The sequence below is a fragment of the Strigops habroptila genome, chromosome 7 (assembly GCF_004027225.2).
Source record: "Strigops habroptila isolate Jane chromosome 7, bStrHab1.2.pri, whole genome shotgun sequence".
Lineage (NCBI taxonomy): Eukaryota > Metazoa > Chordata > Aves > Psittaciformes > Psittacidae > Strigops > Strigops habroptila.
Window position 1 is genome coordinate 42944316 of NC_044283.2, and position 15813 is coordinate 42960128.

Here is a 15813-nt window from a genome sequence, read left to right on the forward strand (position 1 = left end):
ATCTTGTGGGGTTCAGAATCCCACCTGATCTGTCTCAACCTTTTTGTTTGGTTTATAGAGAGTGTAGGAACAGGAATCAGAAAAGCCAGTGTTGGGGTGATCAGCAAGAAGTGATGAGGGAGAAAGGGAAAAACCTTAAATCTCTTAAGCGAGGTACCGAAATTAGGACAATGATCAGTAGTAACTGGTTTCTATGCAAGATTCACAAGTGTAAACCTTCTCCTGGATTTAGTCACCTCAGCATCCATAAAGAAATCTAGGCTTTTCCTCAGGCACTGAAGTAGTACTTAAGCAAAGAGCCTCACACATTGCTTAGGCTTCTTTCCTCCTAAAATACTTTTTCCTGAACAGAATCTTCTTTCAAAGGATTACCTCTGTGTATACATCTATGTATGTATACTCCTCTGTGTGTGTGTACATACATATATATTTATACATACACATAAAGTTTTGTAAGTTTAGTTTTATTTAAATATCTGCCATTCCATTAGTGCCTTTTTGTGCTACCATATTAGGGATCATGAGGCCCAGTGGAGCCCAACTTTTACAGCATCCAGTAGTTCAGGGGGGAGAGAGGAGGAGACAGGCACTCTTTCAAGCACATGGAGTATGACAGTAAGCATTGTTCAGGAACAGGTAAAACATTAGAGTGTGACTATTTTAGTCACAGATCTAAAACCATAGTACCATATAGTGTTCTGTGAAGAAAATTAACTCCATCCCAGACAAATCCAGTACAACCAGTCATGACATTTTAGGGTAGTTACTCCTGCTGTAATCACTGGCAGGGCAATACAGGTATTTCCTACTTCAAGCATTGCATTGATGCCGGGCTCCTTGGCTCTTATTTTCTCTTTCTGTTTCTCCCACCTTCTCCCTTCTTTAATTTTTTTTTTTGTTTTGTTTTGTTTTTTGTTTTGTTATTTGTTTTTAAATATCCTCAGAACCTAGCTTGGTCTTCAAACCTACCAAAAGTACATAATATATTGTCTCGCTGTTGATGATGATGCTGTAAACATCCTACTAAATTCATACTAGACATAAACCCTAGAGGCTTGTAATCCTGCCATCGTTTCTGTGGCAGCAACATTAGATCTAATCTGTTCTATGAGCTGTTTTTTTGTTTCCTTTTTGATAGAAACTAAATCTTCCATTTGTTTCAAAGTAAAGACATCTCTTCTGCCAAAACTCCTCTTTACCTACATAATTTTCTCCTTCCTTCTACTCTATGTAGTATGTACACAGTATACTTATGTAAAACCACAAACTATTCATAAGTTGATAGAGTATGGATGTTTCATAATTTATATTAATAGGTCTTGATTTCATACAAAGGACAAAAATATCAAGAGGTGATAACGAACACACAAGAGAGGTGTCTGAAAAAAAGATGAGGGTGAAAGTTGTCTTTAGGCAGGGGAAAATGGAAAACAAGCTTCATGCTTTCCAGATAAGTGAGCTCAGGATGCCTTCTGTATTAATGGACTGAATTTATTCTTTGTTGCCAAAGAAGGACTGTATCTAACTGCAGGAAATATAAATGCTTCTTTTCTTTACAGTAGAGAAAGACTTAGAAAACTACTAAGCACATAAATTCCATTGTATGGAACAAATCACTGATACACTACCACAGAGCATCTTATTTTCCATAACACAATTTACTACCTTGTGTTCCAATTTAAAAATGTTGTTCTCTCTAAATTTAGAGACTCCTGTACCAGCTCATTCATTCAGGTCAGTCTGCACTTGGGTGTTACTTGTGAGAAATTTATTTTTCATTCTGTCCCAGTGGGGTTGTTTTCTGATTGACTGTCTATTAGCGTTGACCTTTTCCCCCTAAGGCTTTTTTTTCTTCTTTTAGAACTTGATTGGGAGAGTTTCATGGAGTTTGTACAGCTTTTATCTCAAGGAAAATTTTCTGGTTTATCTTGTGGTTATTCTGCTGATGACAATTGGTGACATTTTCTCCTCTTGTTGACAGTTGTACTTCATTAAAGAGTAAGCTAGTCTAGTGAAGGTGTTTAATTTGCTTTGTCCAGCCTTTATCATATCAAGCACATACAGTACTGTTCTTATTTCATGCCTGCATTAGCAGTCCTCTCTGATTGCTTCTTTTCTGACATTGCTTTCCTCTATGCCTTCTCTGTGAGGTATCTTTTTTTGGAGCAACAGCTGAACATCTCTTTGCTGACAGCTTTTTTTTTTCCCTTTCCTTTCTGTAAGTAAGTAAATCTTGTATCATTAAGATTTGGAAGTTCCTGTTGAAAAAGGTCAGTCTTTTTGTTTCCCCTGCTAGCAGGCCAGGGCTGAGTGATTATTAATCTTTATAGAATACTTAGTGTACTGACTAAAATCCAAGATATTTTTCCCTAAGAGCTGCTGCAAAGGTGAACTAGAAGAACAGACTCCTGTGCCAAAAATGAATGTGATTAGACCTACAGCTTCACTGTTAATGGAAGGATATACAAAATACTACTGAACAGCTTTCAAGAAGGGATATATCATCTATCTCACAGTCACCAGAGATTAAATACCTGCCAAGCTGCAAATAGCATTGTGTCTTACAAATGCAGGATCATAGACAACTGATGTTTATAACAGCATTTTTAAAAGCTGGTGAAGTCTGAGCACTAAACAACAAAAGTAATCGGTTAATTGCAGCTTAGCTATTGAAAATTAGAAGGTTTAAGTTTTCCAGAGGTGATATACTCTTTCTTCTTAATTAGTGTTAGATTTCAGAATGACTTTGGTGGGGGAGAGAAGATGGCAATTTCAATTAGCAGTGCTAAGGAATAAAAGAAATTATGTTTTCTGAAAACAAAGGCTCAGCCACACAGTAATCCAAATTACACACAATGTAATCCAAATTACATTCTGGATCATGTAATTTAATTTTTAGCCAATGGTGTCATGGTTTTGCAGTTTCAGATTCTACATTCACTGCAGAGCAAGGGGTATCCTGTGATGTATACCAGAGAGAAACAAAAAACTGGGAAAGGAAAAGGATTTCCCATATGATTAAAATTTTACAAAGTTTTCCTGCTCTTAGCAAGGTGGTAGCTGGGGGGATGCAGGGATGGCCTCTGTGGGAGGAGGCCAGGGGCTGCTCTGTGCCAGACAGCCAAGTCCAGTTGGCTTCAATGGACCCACTGCAGAACACAGATGAACCCATCAGCCAAGCTGATAGCATCTCCATGAAAACCTATTTTTAAAAAAGCATAAAATGCAGACAGAGAGAGAAGGAAGGAACAAAAAGAATGAGAAACAGCAGAGAGAAGAACAAGGTCAGAGGAGGTGCTCTATGGCAGAGCAGATATCCCCTGAAGCTTGTGGAGGGTCCATGCTGGACCAAAAAAGTGTCAAGAGGAAGGAGCAATAGAGAGAAACCACCATGTACTAACTGCAGCCCTCTTACTCCCTGGCATGAGGCAGGGGGAATGAAAAAATGATGTTGAACATGGGAAAGGGCAGCCAGGGGGGAAGCTGTTGCTTTAACATTTGTCTTTTTGTTTCCCACTACCCAAATTAGTAACTACATATTTATTTTAATTAGCGATAGTTTAGGTTGATTTTCCAAGTTGAATCTGTTTTGCTTGAGCCAGTAACTGATAAGCAATCTCCCTGCCTTTATCCTGACCCATAAGCTTTCTCTTTCCTGTTCTTTCTCTTTTCTCCCCTGACCTGCTGAGGAGGAGGGAGCAGCCAGGTAGGTGTTTGGCTGTTAGCCAAGGGCCAACCCGCTGCAGCATGCTGTGAGAAACTCAGAATGCATAGCACAGACCCACACAAAGAATGATTTGAATATTAGTTTCATACAAAAGTGAAATAAACTGAGATATTTTTCTTTCTTTTATATATATACATACGTATGTGCACATATACTTTCACTCACATGTTCCCTTCATCCATGGATCTGACAATCATTTTTCAATGAAGTCTCACATCTTCATTTTAGCAACTATCAATCTCTTTTTCTAGATATTCAGAATGTTTCAATTTCCTAAAGTCATTTAGTAGTTACACAGCATCTTTCCATGCTTTTCATTTTATAAACCAGATAAGAGGATAAAACCTGAAACATTTCTGGTTTTATCCATTTTGTAGAATACTACAGTTGTTTTAACCAAGTGTAACTGAAGTTTAAAATGCATGAGTCTGTCTGTCTCTCCTACTGTGGAATTATAGGCCTCAATAGGATATGAAAGGGGATTAGGAAATTGAGCATGTTGCTCAATATGTGGTCTGTGTATTTTATTTCTGTTCCTTGTTTATTTGTTTGTTTAAAAATTACCTGAATTTTTATATTTTCAATTTCTTTACATATTTAGGGTTATTTTCTGTGCTTTCTCAGTCCTTGGAATGCTAATAGATCTGCAAATGATAGCATCCATCTGCCTTGTGCTCCCGTCTGTAGCACCAGTGGTAATACCTCATGGCTGTCAGCATCAAAATAAACCTCACAGTAACCTTGTTCGATCAGATCATGACACAGACAGCTGACACTGAAAATGACATGCAGCTTGGTTTCAGCTTAAACAATAGAATTTCCAATCTATTAAACAATTAATTTCCAATGGAATTGATATGTACTTATTAGTGTAAGTTCACCTTTTGAGTAATATCTCACCTTGCATGAAGCCACCAGTAACTGAAGAAGATACAGGTACCATCTCAATTTCCACCGCCGGTTAACACCATTTGCAGCATATATAAAATAATCTCTGTGACATTGCTGAATACCTTTATCATTCCAGCAAGATGGAAAAACAGGGAGCTGTTGAAGACTCCATACTTGTGCCTTCCAGAACTGAAGCTACACTGCCATGAACTGGAAGCTGAAAACATCAGGAAGTAAAAAAATCTGTCAGGAGTTATGCTTCTACAGTTTCATGAAAAGGCTAAGAGATTATTGCCCAAGACCATCCCAGGTTATTCCATTAACAGTTTAACATTCGTTTGCTGTGGGGCAAGGTCAGATATTGATTATTCGTCCCTGTGATTTGTCCTTATATAATTTGTGCATGTGGATCATTAATGTATTTGTAGTTGCAGTCATATTATCTAACAGGTAACTTGCTACTCAACCCTCTCATCAAGAGAAGTGGCCACCGATGCAATCCGTACAGATAAGCTGAATGCTTTCCCCCACATAAACATTTCTCTATACCTTCACATACCTTCTCACTTCGAAGATCATCTCTGAGATAATGCTGTTCCCTATTTTTTGTAGTCTGTGGTACAAAGCTTCTCCAAATATATGATTCCGTGAAGTTCAAAGACCCCAGAGATATCATGAATTGTTAATGCTATTGTAAAAGAAAAAAAACCCAACCAAACACCAACCGTCCCCCCCAAAAAAAAACTACTGCATTAAAAAGGGACTTTGTAGAGATATCGTGAGGAAGAATTGATGACTGCAGTGTGCACTCTGCTCTACACTCTCTTTAACTTTGTTTTTGTTTTATCATGGGAAGTACAAATTATATCCCTGGCTACCATTTAAATGACATTTTGCAAATCACATAGAGCTAGACAAAATCATATAATATGCACTTTTCAAGCAGGTTTAGTTCAGACTTGATTCACTTCAAGAAATTACATTCTCTCGCTATAAATCATGATTTATAGCTTTCCCCATCAAACCTTGTGGTTTCCACAACAGCTGCCTGTTTTTAATTGCACTGCCTTTTTGAAAGCATTACAACTTGCTTGTTTTCTATTAATGTAAGTTTAAATTGATCTTTAATTTACCTTATTATTTTTTGTAATATTCAATAAAAGCAGACATACTGAAAAACTATCCAACATTTACATACTTATTATGCTAAGGGTGGTTCTAGAAACAATTAATCACAAGAATTTTCACCTTAAAGTACTGCTTAAAGTCTTTGTGCTGCTGTTAGAATTCAATTGCTACAGGCAGTGGAATAATAAAAAAAAAGTACAGACTTCATTTCTGTGATAATTCCAATAAAACTGGTGATGTTAGACTGGATGTCATTTTAATTGCTTGGAAATATTGAATTAAATCTTTCTAAAATTGGTAAAATGCTTTTAAACTAAGTTGTTAGTTCAAAAGGGTAAAAGGTTTAAATCTTCTCCAATTTACACTCTTACTATCATTTATTTCATTAGTACTAATGTGGGACTTCATCTTGAGTGTGTTTATATCACTGCAATCTGAGGAATACCCTTGTAACCTCAGTCACATAGACAGGGTTAAATGAGCTAACAAAAAAAAAAAATCAGATTCACACCATAAAACCAGCATAAAATTGGTCCAGAGCTTCTTAACTTTGGAGATTCATTATTAAAAAGACAAAACATTACCCTTTGCTACATCTCCTGTAGAATAATATTTCCTAACCCAGAGCTTCAACATATTTACTTTATATTACTTCTGTGGCACAAGAGAACTCATTTCAATTTCAATTCATGTCTGAAATAATCTATAAACTGTCATTAATTGCAAGCATTGAATGTACATATGTCTTTTCTCTGTCCTTGGTGTTCCTCAATAGTAATCCAAAATAGCTGTATCACTTTGATCAGATATGCCAGCCATCCAAATTGATCTCATGCTTCTGACCCTTTTCTGGGGGTTCTTTTTCTTGACAACCAAACTTCAAGTGAAGCAACAGCATGTTAGAATAAAGCTTATGCAAATAATTTTTTCACATGTTATTGTATTAACCAGACACCTTATGGTTCAGCTTGCATTACTGTGCTTAAATACAGGCAACAGTAGAGTATAACAATATCCTTGAGATCATATAAGAGAATGGCCTACTGTGCTATTTTTTGGCTGCATCTGAGCTGGGTCACACCAGTACTGTTCTCTGCTCTCCACCACCCTTTCTTTCCCATTCATGCCTCCTCAGATCAATTGGCTTAACCTAGGTATCAGCACACCACATTAGCATAACCCAATAGCAGGGGTGTTTTCTAACCCAGATAATTTTACAGAAGCAAGTTAGTAATGACTTAGCGTGCTCTTAGGTTGGCAAATATAAGTGGCGATAACTCTCACAAGTATTGACATCCTGGGAGAAGCCATGAACTAACTTTTTCAACCAGCTGAGCTGCATCTGGAATGACATATCTGACTGCAAACTCAGAAAGTCTGTGAGTTTGAGATCAAGCATTAGCTGCATCTACAGATTGTAAAAGGTTAGATATGTTCATTTATAGATAATACATAACTGTGCCACCAGATAATGCAGTTATTTATCTTTTTAATTATTTATTTGTGGGAGATTAATTATTAAATAAACTTAGCCTGTGTTTTTACACTGCTCCAGGGTCAGTCCTTAGAGTTGTATATATACTTTCTGAATATTCACACTTCAGACGTGAGACCAGTCATTTAAAAAACATTAATAAATTATTTTATGACATGACTGTCGACAGTAAAAGTTTTGACTTAAACTAAATAGTCATTTATAACCCAAGGGAAAAGCTTTAAGTTCTGTTTTTTATTGAATTTGACCCTCTGGCATCAACAACTCTGACACTAAATGTCACAGATGTTGTAAGTTGTATATTTTTTTGTAATTTTGTCTAGACAGATGGTTGGAAAATGAAACAGCTGTATTTGTTCCAACAGCCTGGAGGCACTGCTTCTTAGACAGCAAAAATTCTTATGATGGACAGGTTCAGATTTTAGGGTCAGTCCTACAAACTCATGATGCAATAACTGAGCTTGGATTCACCTATTGACCCTGGTAATGTCAAAGAAGATAAAGACACAGGAATAATTTTTGTGCTGGAATGAGACTTTTTGACTTCCAGTGCAAGTGCTACTTATAAACATTTTATTAAATCATAGAATCATAGAATCGTTACGGTTGGAAAAGACCTGAAGATCATCTAGTGAAATTTTTTTTATATAGTCTGAACTTGGAGATTTTATTAATTAGATGTTTAAAAATGATGTACATGCAACCTCCCTATTCCAGAACATCTGATCTTGCACCCCCGAAAGCCAACCATATCCTGGGCTGCATTAAAAGGAGCATGGCCAACAGGTCGAGGGAGGTGATTCTCCCCCTCTACGCTGCTCTCATAAGACCCCACTGCAGTACTGCATTCAGCTCTGGGGCCTCCAACACAAAAGGGAGGTGGACCTGTTGGAGCAAGTCCAGAAGGGTGCCGCTAAGATGTTCAGAGGGCTGGAGCACCTCTCCTATGAAGACAGGCTAAGAGAGGTTGAACTGTTTAGCCTGGAGGACAGAAGGCTCAGGGGATACCTTAGAGCAGCCTTTCTGTACCTAAAGGCGGCCTACAAGAAATCTGCAGAGGGACTTTTTACAAGGGCATGTAGGGATAGGACAAGGGGGAATGGCTTTAAACTGAAGGAGGGTAGATTCAGACTAGGTGTAAGGAAGAAATTATTTTGCAATTAAGGTGGAGAAACACTGGCACAGGTTGCCCAGAGAGGTGGCAGATGCTTCATACTTGGAAACATTCAAGGTCAGATTGAACCAGGCTCTGAGTAAACTGATCTAGTTGAAAATGTCTCTGTTTGTTGCAGGGAGTTAGACTAGAGCACCTTTACAAGTCACTTCCAACTCAAAATATTCAATAATTTTATGATCTCTTTTTGTTATTGGATTATTTTAAAATACCTTATTCTCTAAGGTAATTTGCCAATGAGACAACAAAGAGCTAATCATGTTTGACCTTAATATGACTTTTCTTCAGGTCTAGGTATGAAGAATTTGTTTGCTACAGAAATGTCATTCCAAGAAATTTGTGAATTATGATAGGACTGAAAGGGATTAGAACCTTTTGGGGGAAAAGAGGTTAACAAGAACCTACAAAACAGGTTAGAAAGAAAAACTATAGAAGGGTAAAGACTCTTTTTTACTGCAATGAAGTAGTAACAGTGATGAAAAAAACACATGAGCTCTAAAATGCCTTTAGGAAAATTTAATGAGAAAAACAGCAGCACTAATGCTTTGTTAAGGCTATAACTGCATAGTCTAATGACCACTGGGTAAAGTAGTAAATTTCAAATTTAATACAATGATTAAGATAACACAGTCAAAAAAATGTTACGCTGTGTAAGGGAAAAGAAAGGAACTTCAGAATATCAAAACTGTTACGAATCATGGTTTAGAAGAGGAATCAGTGCAGAACTTAAAGCTAGAGTCATAAACGTATCATTGCTGCAAACATCTAGATTACATATTGATGCAATGACAGAACGACTAAAAATTCTGGCTTTTAATGAGAAAATATATGAAATAATGCAAAATTCCAGCTGCATTACCAGAAAAAGCATTCTTTAAGATTCATCCTTGACTTTCACTAGTGCATGGACATCTTCAATTGTAAATTTTCTGTGCTTGAAAGACATCCATCTTATCAAAATAATTTTCTAATGACCCAGCCTTTAAATTTCGATCTCATGTAGAGATCAATAGGATGAAGACATGCAATTGGACATTTCAGGCAATTCAAAATGCAATTCCAGATGTGCAGAAATTACATACATCTTCTGAAGTATATCTTGTGCAGGTCACTGGTGAAGTTGGGTGTAGTTATCCAAACTGTTTAAGCACCTTTCTTAGTGAACCTTCCAATTTGTACAAGCATAAGTTTTGCATGACTAGATAAAAAGAACTGAACATTTGGATCTATGTATGAACAGATGTAAAAGAAGTCTAGAAAGGTAGTACTTGGCCTAGTACTCACAGATGATAAATCTGCAGTGGGGAGGATATCACAAGATGAGATACAGCCAACAGTCAAAGCAATGGAATGAGACACTCCTCAGTAAAATTTTACGTTATAAATTACAAGACAACATACAACAACATGTTGAGAACATAAAAAAAAAAAAAAAGTTAAGGTCTTGGTGGTTTTTAGGAATATCAGATGTATATTTTTTCTACCTTAACAAATCTTTGTTAAATACGAGGCTTTGAGCAACCTTGTCTAGTGGAGGATGTCCTTCCCCACGACAGGGGGGTTGGCACTAGATGATCTTTGAGGTTCCTTTCAACCCCAACCATTCTATGATTTTATGAAAACTTCACAGTAGATCATGATGTCCAGAATACTGTGCCCGATACTGGCCGGACTCACAGAGCAGTCATCAGGTTTTCCCTCGCACGCAGAGTCAGAGTATTTGTAACACATTTAGGGGTGAGTGCAAATAAAACATTAGCAAAAACACAGAACCTGAGTTCACTAGTGTGAGACAGAAAGAAAGTATAGAAGATTATCTAATAATTTCACTTACTGGAATTGCACGTGTAAGCCTGAGTTGCAGAAGAGAGATTGTACTCCTTTCATCCAAAATCTGCCTTGGAGAGTGAGAAGTAGGTCTTTCTATTTTCATTATAATTTCAAAAATTTATAATTCCATTGTCTTCATATCTATACATAGTGGGTATACACCCTAAAATCCTTTCTCATGTGCTTAAGATGTTTCCCTTGTACCTTTTAAATACTAGTTCAAACCAATGTGAATGCCTGACAAGATGAGACTTCTGTATTATTACTTGCAACATAATATAAATTCTCATATATGTATGATTGTATGTGAACTTATATCTTGTAGATGATATAAAGGCCAGCCATAGACCAGAAACAATTTTGTGATAAAAGCAATCACTAAATATCACAAACGATGGATAACAAATATTGAAATACTAATGAATACTAAAACCAATTGTAGACTGGCATTGTATGAGAACAATAGTTTGGAAGAAAGAATGTTCTATTTACTAACTGTTGAAGATGATTGTTTCAAGCACCAAACTAATTCATACAAATTAACCCAGAAATGAACAGAAGAGAATTCATTGAATAAAATATTTTTAAATGAACATTAACCCACTTACATTCAAGGTTGTTTTCCTTGATTTCATATTTGGAAATACTATCTAGTGAAGCTTTATCGTTACCACTTTGTGCTGATTAAATACCATAATCCTCTTATTTGTGTAGATCCCCAGTGTTCCCCACTTTTGTTAAAAGCAAGGTTCTAATGAAGCTCATGAGGTATCGCTAGATAATTGCTACTTGCAGTCGGAAATGAAGATCAGTTCCAAGATTTACATTTATGTGTTAAAACTAAATGATTCACGAGGATTTTTCACTCTAATGAAACCCTAAATTTCAAGCTTTCAAAACCATTCCTATCTCTTATTTAATTCAATATGTAATTGAGATCATGCTTTTGCTGCAGATGGAGAATCTTTTTCAGATTTGAATTAATTTGGTGTTTTGCTGAGCTACTACATTAAGTACCACAGATTGTCTGATGTTCACTATGCTAAATTTTTGCTTTCAAATTAATGAAATGAAATTTTGAAAATTCACAAGGTCAAATATATTTTCTGAAAAGGTGATAACAATATTTTCTGCTGACACTCTGTGCACTGAATGACACCCACAGAGTGGGGGCAGCTGGAAATGGTCAAAAACATTCTACTACACCAAAGTGAACAAAGCCCAAGTTCAGTTGAATATTCATTATATATGATGTATTCAGGAATAATACCTCATTTTAAAGAAGCGGATATATTATGTTTACCTGGTAGTACAAACACCTTAAGAAAAATTATTCCAAAAGGATTATGCTTCCAGTTCTGGAAAGTATATCAAATTGTGAACACTGGACTGAAACAGTGGCATCAGTGAGAGACTTCTGAATGCCAAATGAAAATGAACTTTAAAATGGTCATATATATTTAAAAAAAAAAAAAAAAAAAAAAGTCCAGTTAGTTTCCTCAAAACTTGCACAAGTAATTCTGCCACTGATATATGTCTCAGGGAACTGAACAGCCAAGATGAGAAAAAACCCCAAAACCTCAACACTCTTCCCATATCTGTATTCAGCACTGTTGAAGGATGTTATTTTCTACATTTTACGTGAGCATTCATCTAGTCTTCTGCTCCTCTGACCTGAGAAGGGTAAGGATATGTCATTTCCTTGGCTATTTCAGCTTTTGCCACCAATCTCTACCGAGCAATCATACCATTTCTCCTTGAGCACAATGCAAGGCACCAAAGCATACCCTGACTCATACTGTGGCTAAATGGAATGCCCAACTCTCTAGCATACCTGCTACTACATACAGTGTATAACTAAGGGCTTCTTTATCTGTCACTATATAGAGACTAACTCACAAATCTTTCTGCTTAGTAATGTATCACTATTCCATGCATAAAACAGTTGCTTCATAGTCAGAACTGTCATTTTTGCCTTTAACAGAAGAAAATAGTCATCATTAGGAAGATATCAAAGGGTTAATCACTACATCCAGTTACAAAATCTATTAAAAAAGGTGGCCCCAAAATGCTCACAGTAGTAACAGTAGTTAACAAAATTGTCATGGATGATTACCGCTAAATCATCTAATTTACAAAACCCCGGGTTCAAATTTTCTAGTCACGGGGGTATAAAATTCAGGGCAATACCTCATTTTTGCTCCATAACATCTGTGACAAGGTGTAATGCATCACTGACAATCTAGTGCTTCATGAAATGAAAACTCCTTTTTGTTTACATCAATGCCGACATTCCCTAGGGATTCTTCACAGAACACCTGCCCAGTTGCATGTCATGCAAAGCATGAGACATTAGATATAACTTTTTTTTTTTATTTTTTCTTTTCAGAAGTGTTAGCCTTAGAGAAGTTGCATTATCTATTTCACTTTCTGCCACTAGAATTTTAAGATGCTCTCAGTGGGTGGAAGTAGCAGACAGATAACCTCAGCACGGGTGTTCTCTGCAAGTCTTTGAAAGACATATGCAGCACCACACGTAATTCAAATAGTTGCTTTGCATTTATTTCATCAACCTCTTGAGATTCCCCTTTCAGAAAAAGAAACAAACCACTTCCCTTCGGCAGAACTATACTTCTGAAGAATTGCTCACAGCTATGAAACCAATAGCACACTAGTTACTCCTAACCCAGAAAATGAAAAGACCTACTTGGCTTCCTATAGGCACAGAAAGAAATTAGCCACTTGCTGAGGATAATCGTAATACCCCAGCTGTGAGGAGAAAACAGTATGGAGTGAGCCAATGGAGAATTAGAAACTCATATGAGTATCTAACTTCCTACCCCACCTTAAAGAGTTGTGCCTCTGCCCACTCTGAATGCAGCCTGGAGTCTATTCTTTAGAGTGAAGGTCTACAAGCACTGTTTTCTTCTCTTTTTCCAGAAAGGGTAGTCATGTTCCTGCTCCATGCTGTGTGGATTGCTGAATTTCTTCTGACCAAGGAGATGCTGCAATGCAGCTCTCCAGTATCACACAACCCCACCAGTCACACCTAACAGGTGAGACTGTACCAGCAGCACTGCATCACTCACAGATTGTGTGTCTGTTGCTGGTGCATTCATCCTGTTTGGAAAATGCTTACTAGATTGGGTTTCTCAAGAGACTGCAGTCCTGCTCTGGCCAGTGTTTAGATTATCAACAGGCCTAATTTTTCAGAGCAAAACAGTTCTGGACACAAACACAGAGCACATGAAAGCTCTTGTAAATTCCTGGTCAGAAAGGAAAATATCTCACAAATGGAGGCACTAGTGAGCAATTTTAATTTCACAAGATTAGCATCTGCATAAATCCCTTTAGACACTGGCCTCTTGCCAGGTTCTGCTCTGTGTAGAGGGACCGAAGTTGCTTCAGCTCCCCCTTTCCAATCATTCTCATGATGGCAAAACTGTGAGTATCTTTCAAAAGCCTCTTTGCCTCAGAAACTAGCCAAAAACAATGGCTTGAAGTCTTGCTTGATCAGTGTTGCTATGATGAAGCAATGCTGGTCACGCATAAGGTTTTAGGTCACAAAACTTCAGCATTTTGGCAACTATTTACACTTACAGGTTTCCTTTGGGCCTTAGATGCTGGTTTCACCTTCTTATCCGTAATCCAATATTCTCCTTTTGTCACCTTTAAGTTTTTGTGCTTTTATTTTAGTTGTGCCTCTCAAAAGAAAATTAAAAATCATAGGCCTTACTGTAGCAAATCCAGACATTTCCAAGAGCAGCCATGGAGATGTCTGTGGAACTGCTGCATCTCTTATTGCTTGCTATTACTGGTACAGAGGAACAACGCAGTGCTATATGCACTGTGAAAATTTTGCTGTACATATGCTGTATAGCTGACTGACTTGCATAGTTCATAAAATAATAGAAAGAGCACATTAAAGTTTTTGCACACTTTTCACTTCTGAGTATTTTCGCAATAATGCTTGAATAATGGACTGAAATTGAGAGCACAATTCTAAAACCTGCAGAAATTGAATGATTGCAAATAAATGATATTAGACACTGTCTTTTAATCCAGTTCAAGAGCTCTTACATTTCTTCACAGCTCTGAAATACTCGAGAATAAATTCTTCAATGTAATGGAACTACTCATCATAATTGTGGCAGTACTTGGCCCAGAGTGACAAATTTCTGGTGAAAACATGTTTCCCTGAAAACTAAAATTTATGTTTCTTTGACATAGAAAGCAGTATCATCATGCTCCTACCATAACGGTCTGTCTCTGGGCTACCTATATTTCCTGGACAATAAATGAAGATATTAGGAATTTTGTCTAAGACAAATTACTTCCTCTACCAATTTGTAATAATGTACAGCATGGAAGATGACTGATAACATACTGTGAATTTCACTCTTTAGCCACCACTCAGAGACACATGTGAACATTTCTCCTTCCATCTTTTCCATTCTTTAAAGTGCTAAAACACTCTGTTCACAAAGCATGAACTGCTATATCAGGTTCATGGTGAGAAGTATCTCTAAATCTAATAAAACATTAAAACTAAAGTTGCAAGTGGAGTTGGAATTTGGGCCTGCAGATTCAAAATTATGTGGCAACTTTGACACTCTAAGAAAAGCAAGCTAATTTTGTTTTTCCATTGCTTTCATAGTCTCATAGAATATATTTCATACATAACTACATTGAAGCTTTTTGTCATAACTGAAAATTTGTTCTTGTAAAGACCTTAAGAATAGGTCTGATGGAACTGAGACTAGTAACACTTAAAGCAGATGTCATTGTTCTCAGCATTTAAAACATGTAATTTCTAAATTCACTAAATAATTTTCAGTTACCTAAAAGCTGTTGAAATTTAGTGTGTTATATGTGTTATAGCCACAAATTCATTTGGACTTTTTGAAAAAAATGGAGTAATCAACATATTTTTCAGAATTTCCTACACAGGAATCTGCTAGGCTTGGTCTGTGAGTTTGTTGTGAAACTTGGAAGTATGCCAGCCCTGTTGTAACTGGGAAAGGATAAATGGCTTATTGTTGGGTTTAGTGAGAAAGGTACTATACAGTTTTGTTTTTCTTGTGATTTTGGGAAGCTCTAATAAAATACATTGATTCATTCTGCAGACAGTGGCTATCACAGGAACATTATTTTTCACCTGAATTGTTATTCTTTTATATGTTTCAGAAATCTTCATTTGTAAGCTTATGTTAGAGATACTTTATGTTAAAAAAAATCAGCAAGCACGAGATTAAACTAAAAAGAGCTCTGATGAAGGAATGTCATTAACAGTTGATGCAAGATTTTATCACACATGTAATGCAGTGTTTCTAAATCTTGTGGTAGTTTTTGATAATGCTGTTTCTGTAGCCTACAAAAAAAGTCATTTTATAGAAGCTAATTCATTCCTCTTGGTCACAGCAGTACCTCTTTGTCACCTTGAATAAGTGTTTTTCTGATCCTGTTCCTGCAAATTACAGTGTTCCCAACGGCTTTTCTAAGGATTTCTGGCTGTTATGGTGTAACTTATTTTTTCTAAACAGAAATTGAGCAATATTATTTATTTAT

At 36.6% G+C, this 15813-nt stretch overlaps 1 long non-coding RNA gene across 1 annotated transcript in view; it reads right to left on the reverse strand.

Moving 5' to 3' along the window:
* Window positions 1-4633: 4633 nt before the first annotated feature.
* LOC115610838 overlaps window positions 4634-15813 on the reverse strand; it is a 28891-nt gene continuing 17711 nt past the window's right edge. The window contains exon 5 of the long non-coding RNA XR_003992356.1: window positions 4634-4835. This is a non-coding gene — a long non-coding RNA (uncharacterized LOC115610838). The remainder of the gene's footprint in view (window positions 4836-15813) is intronic.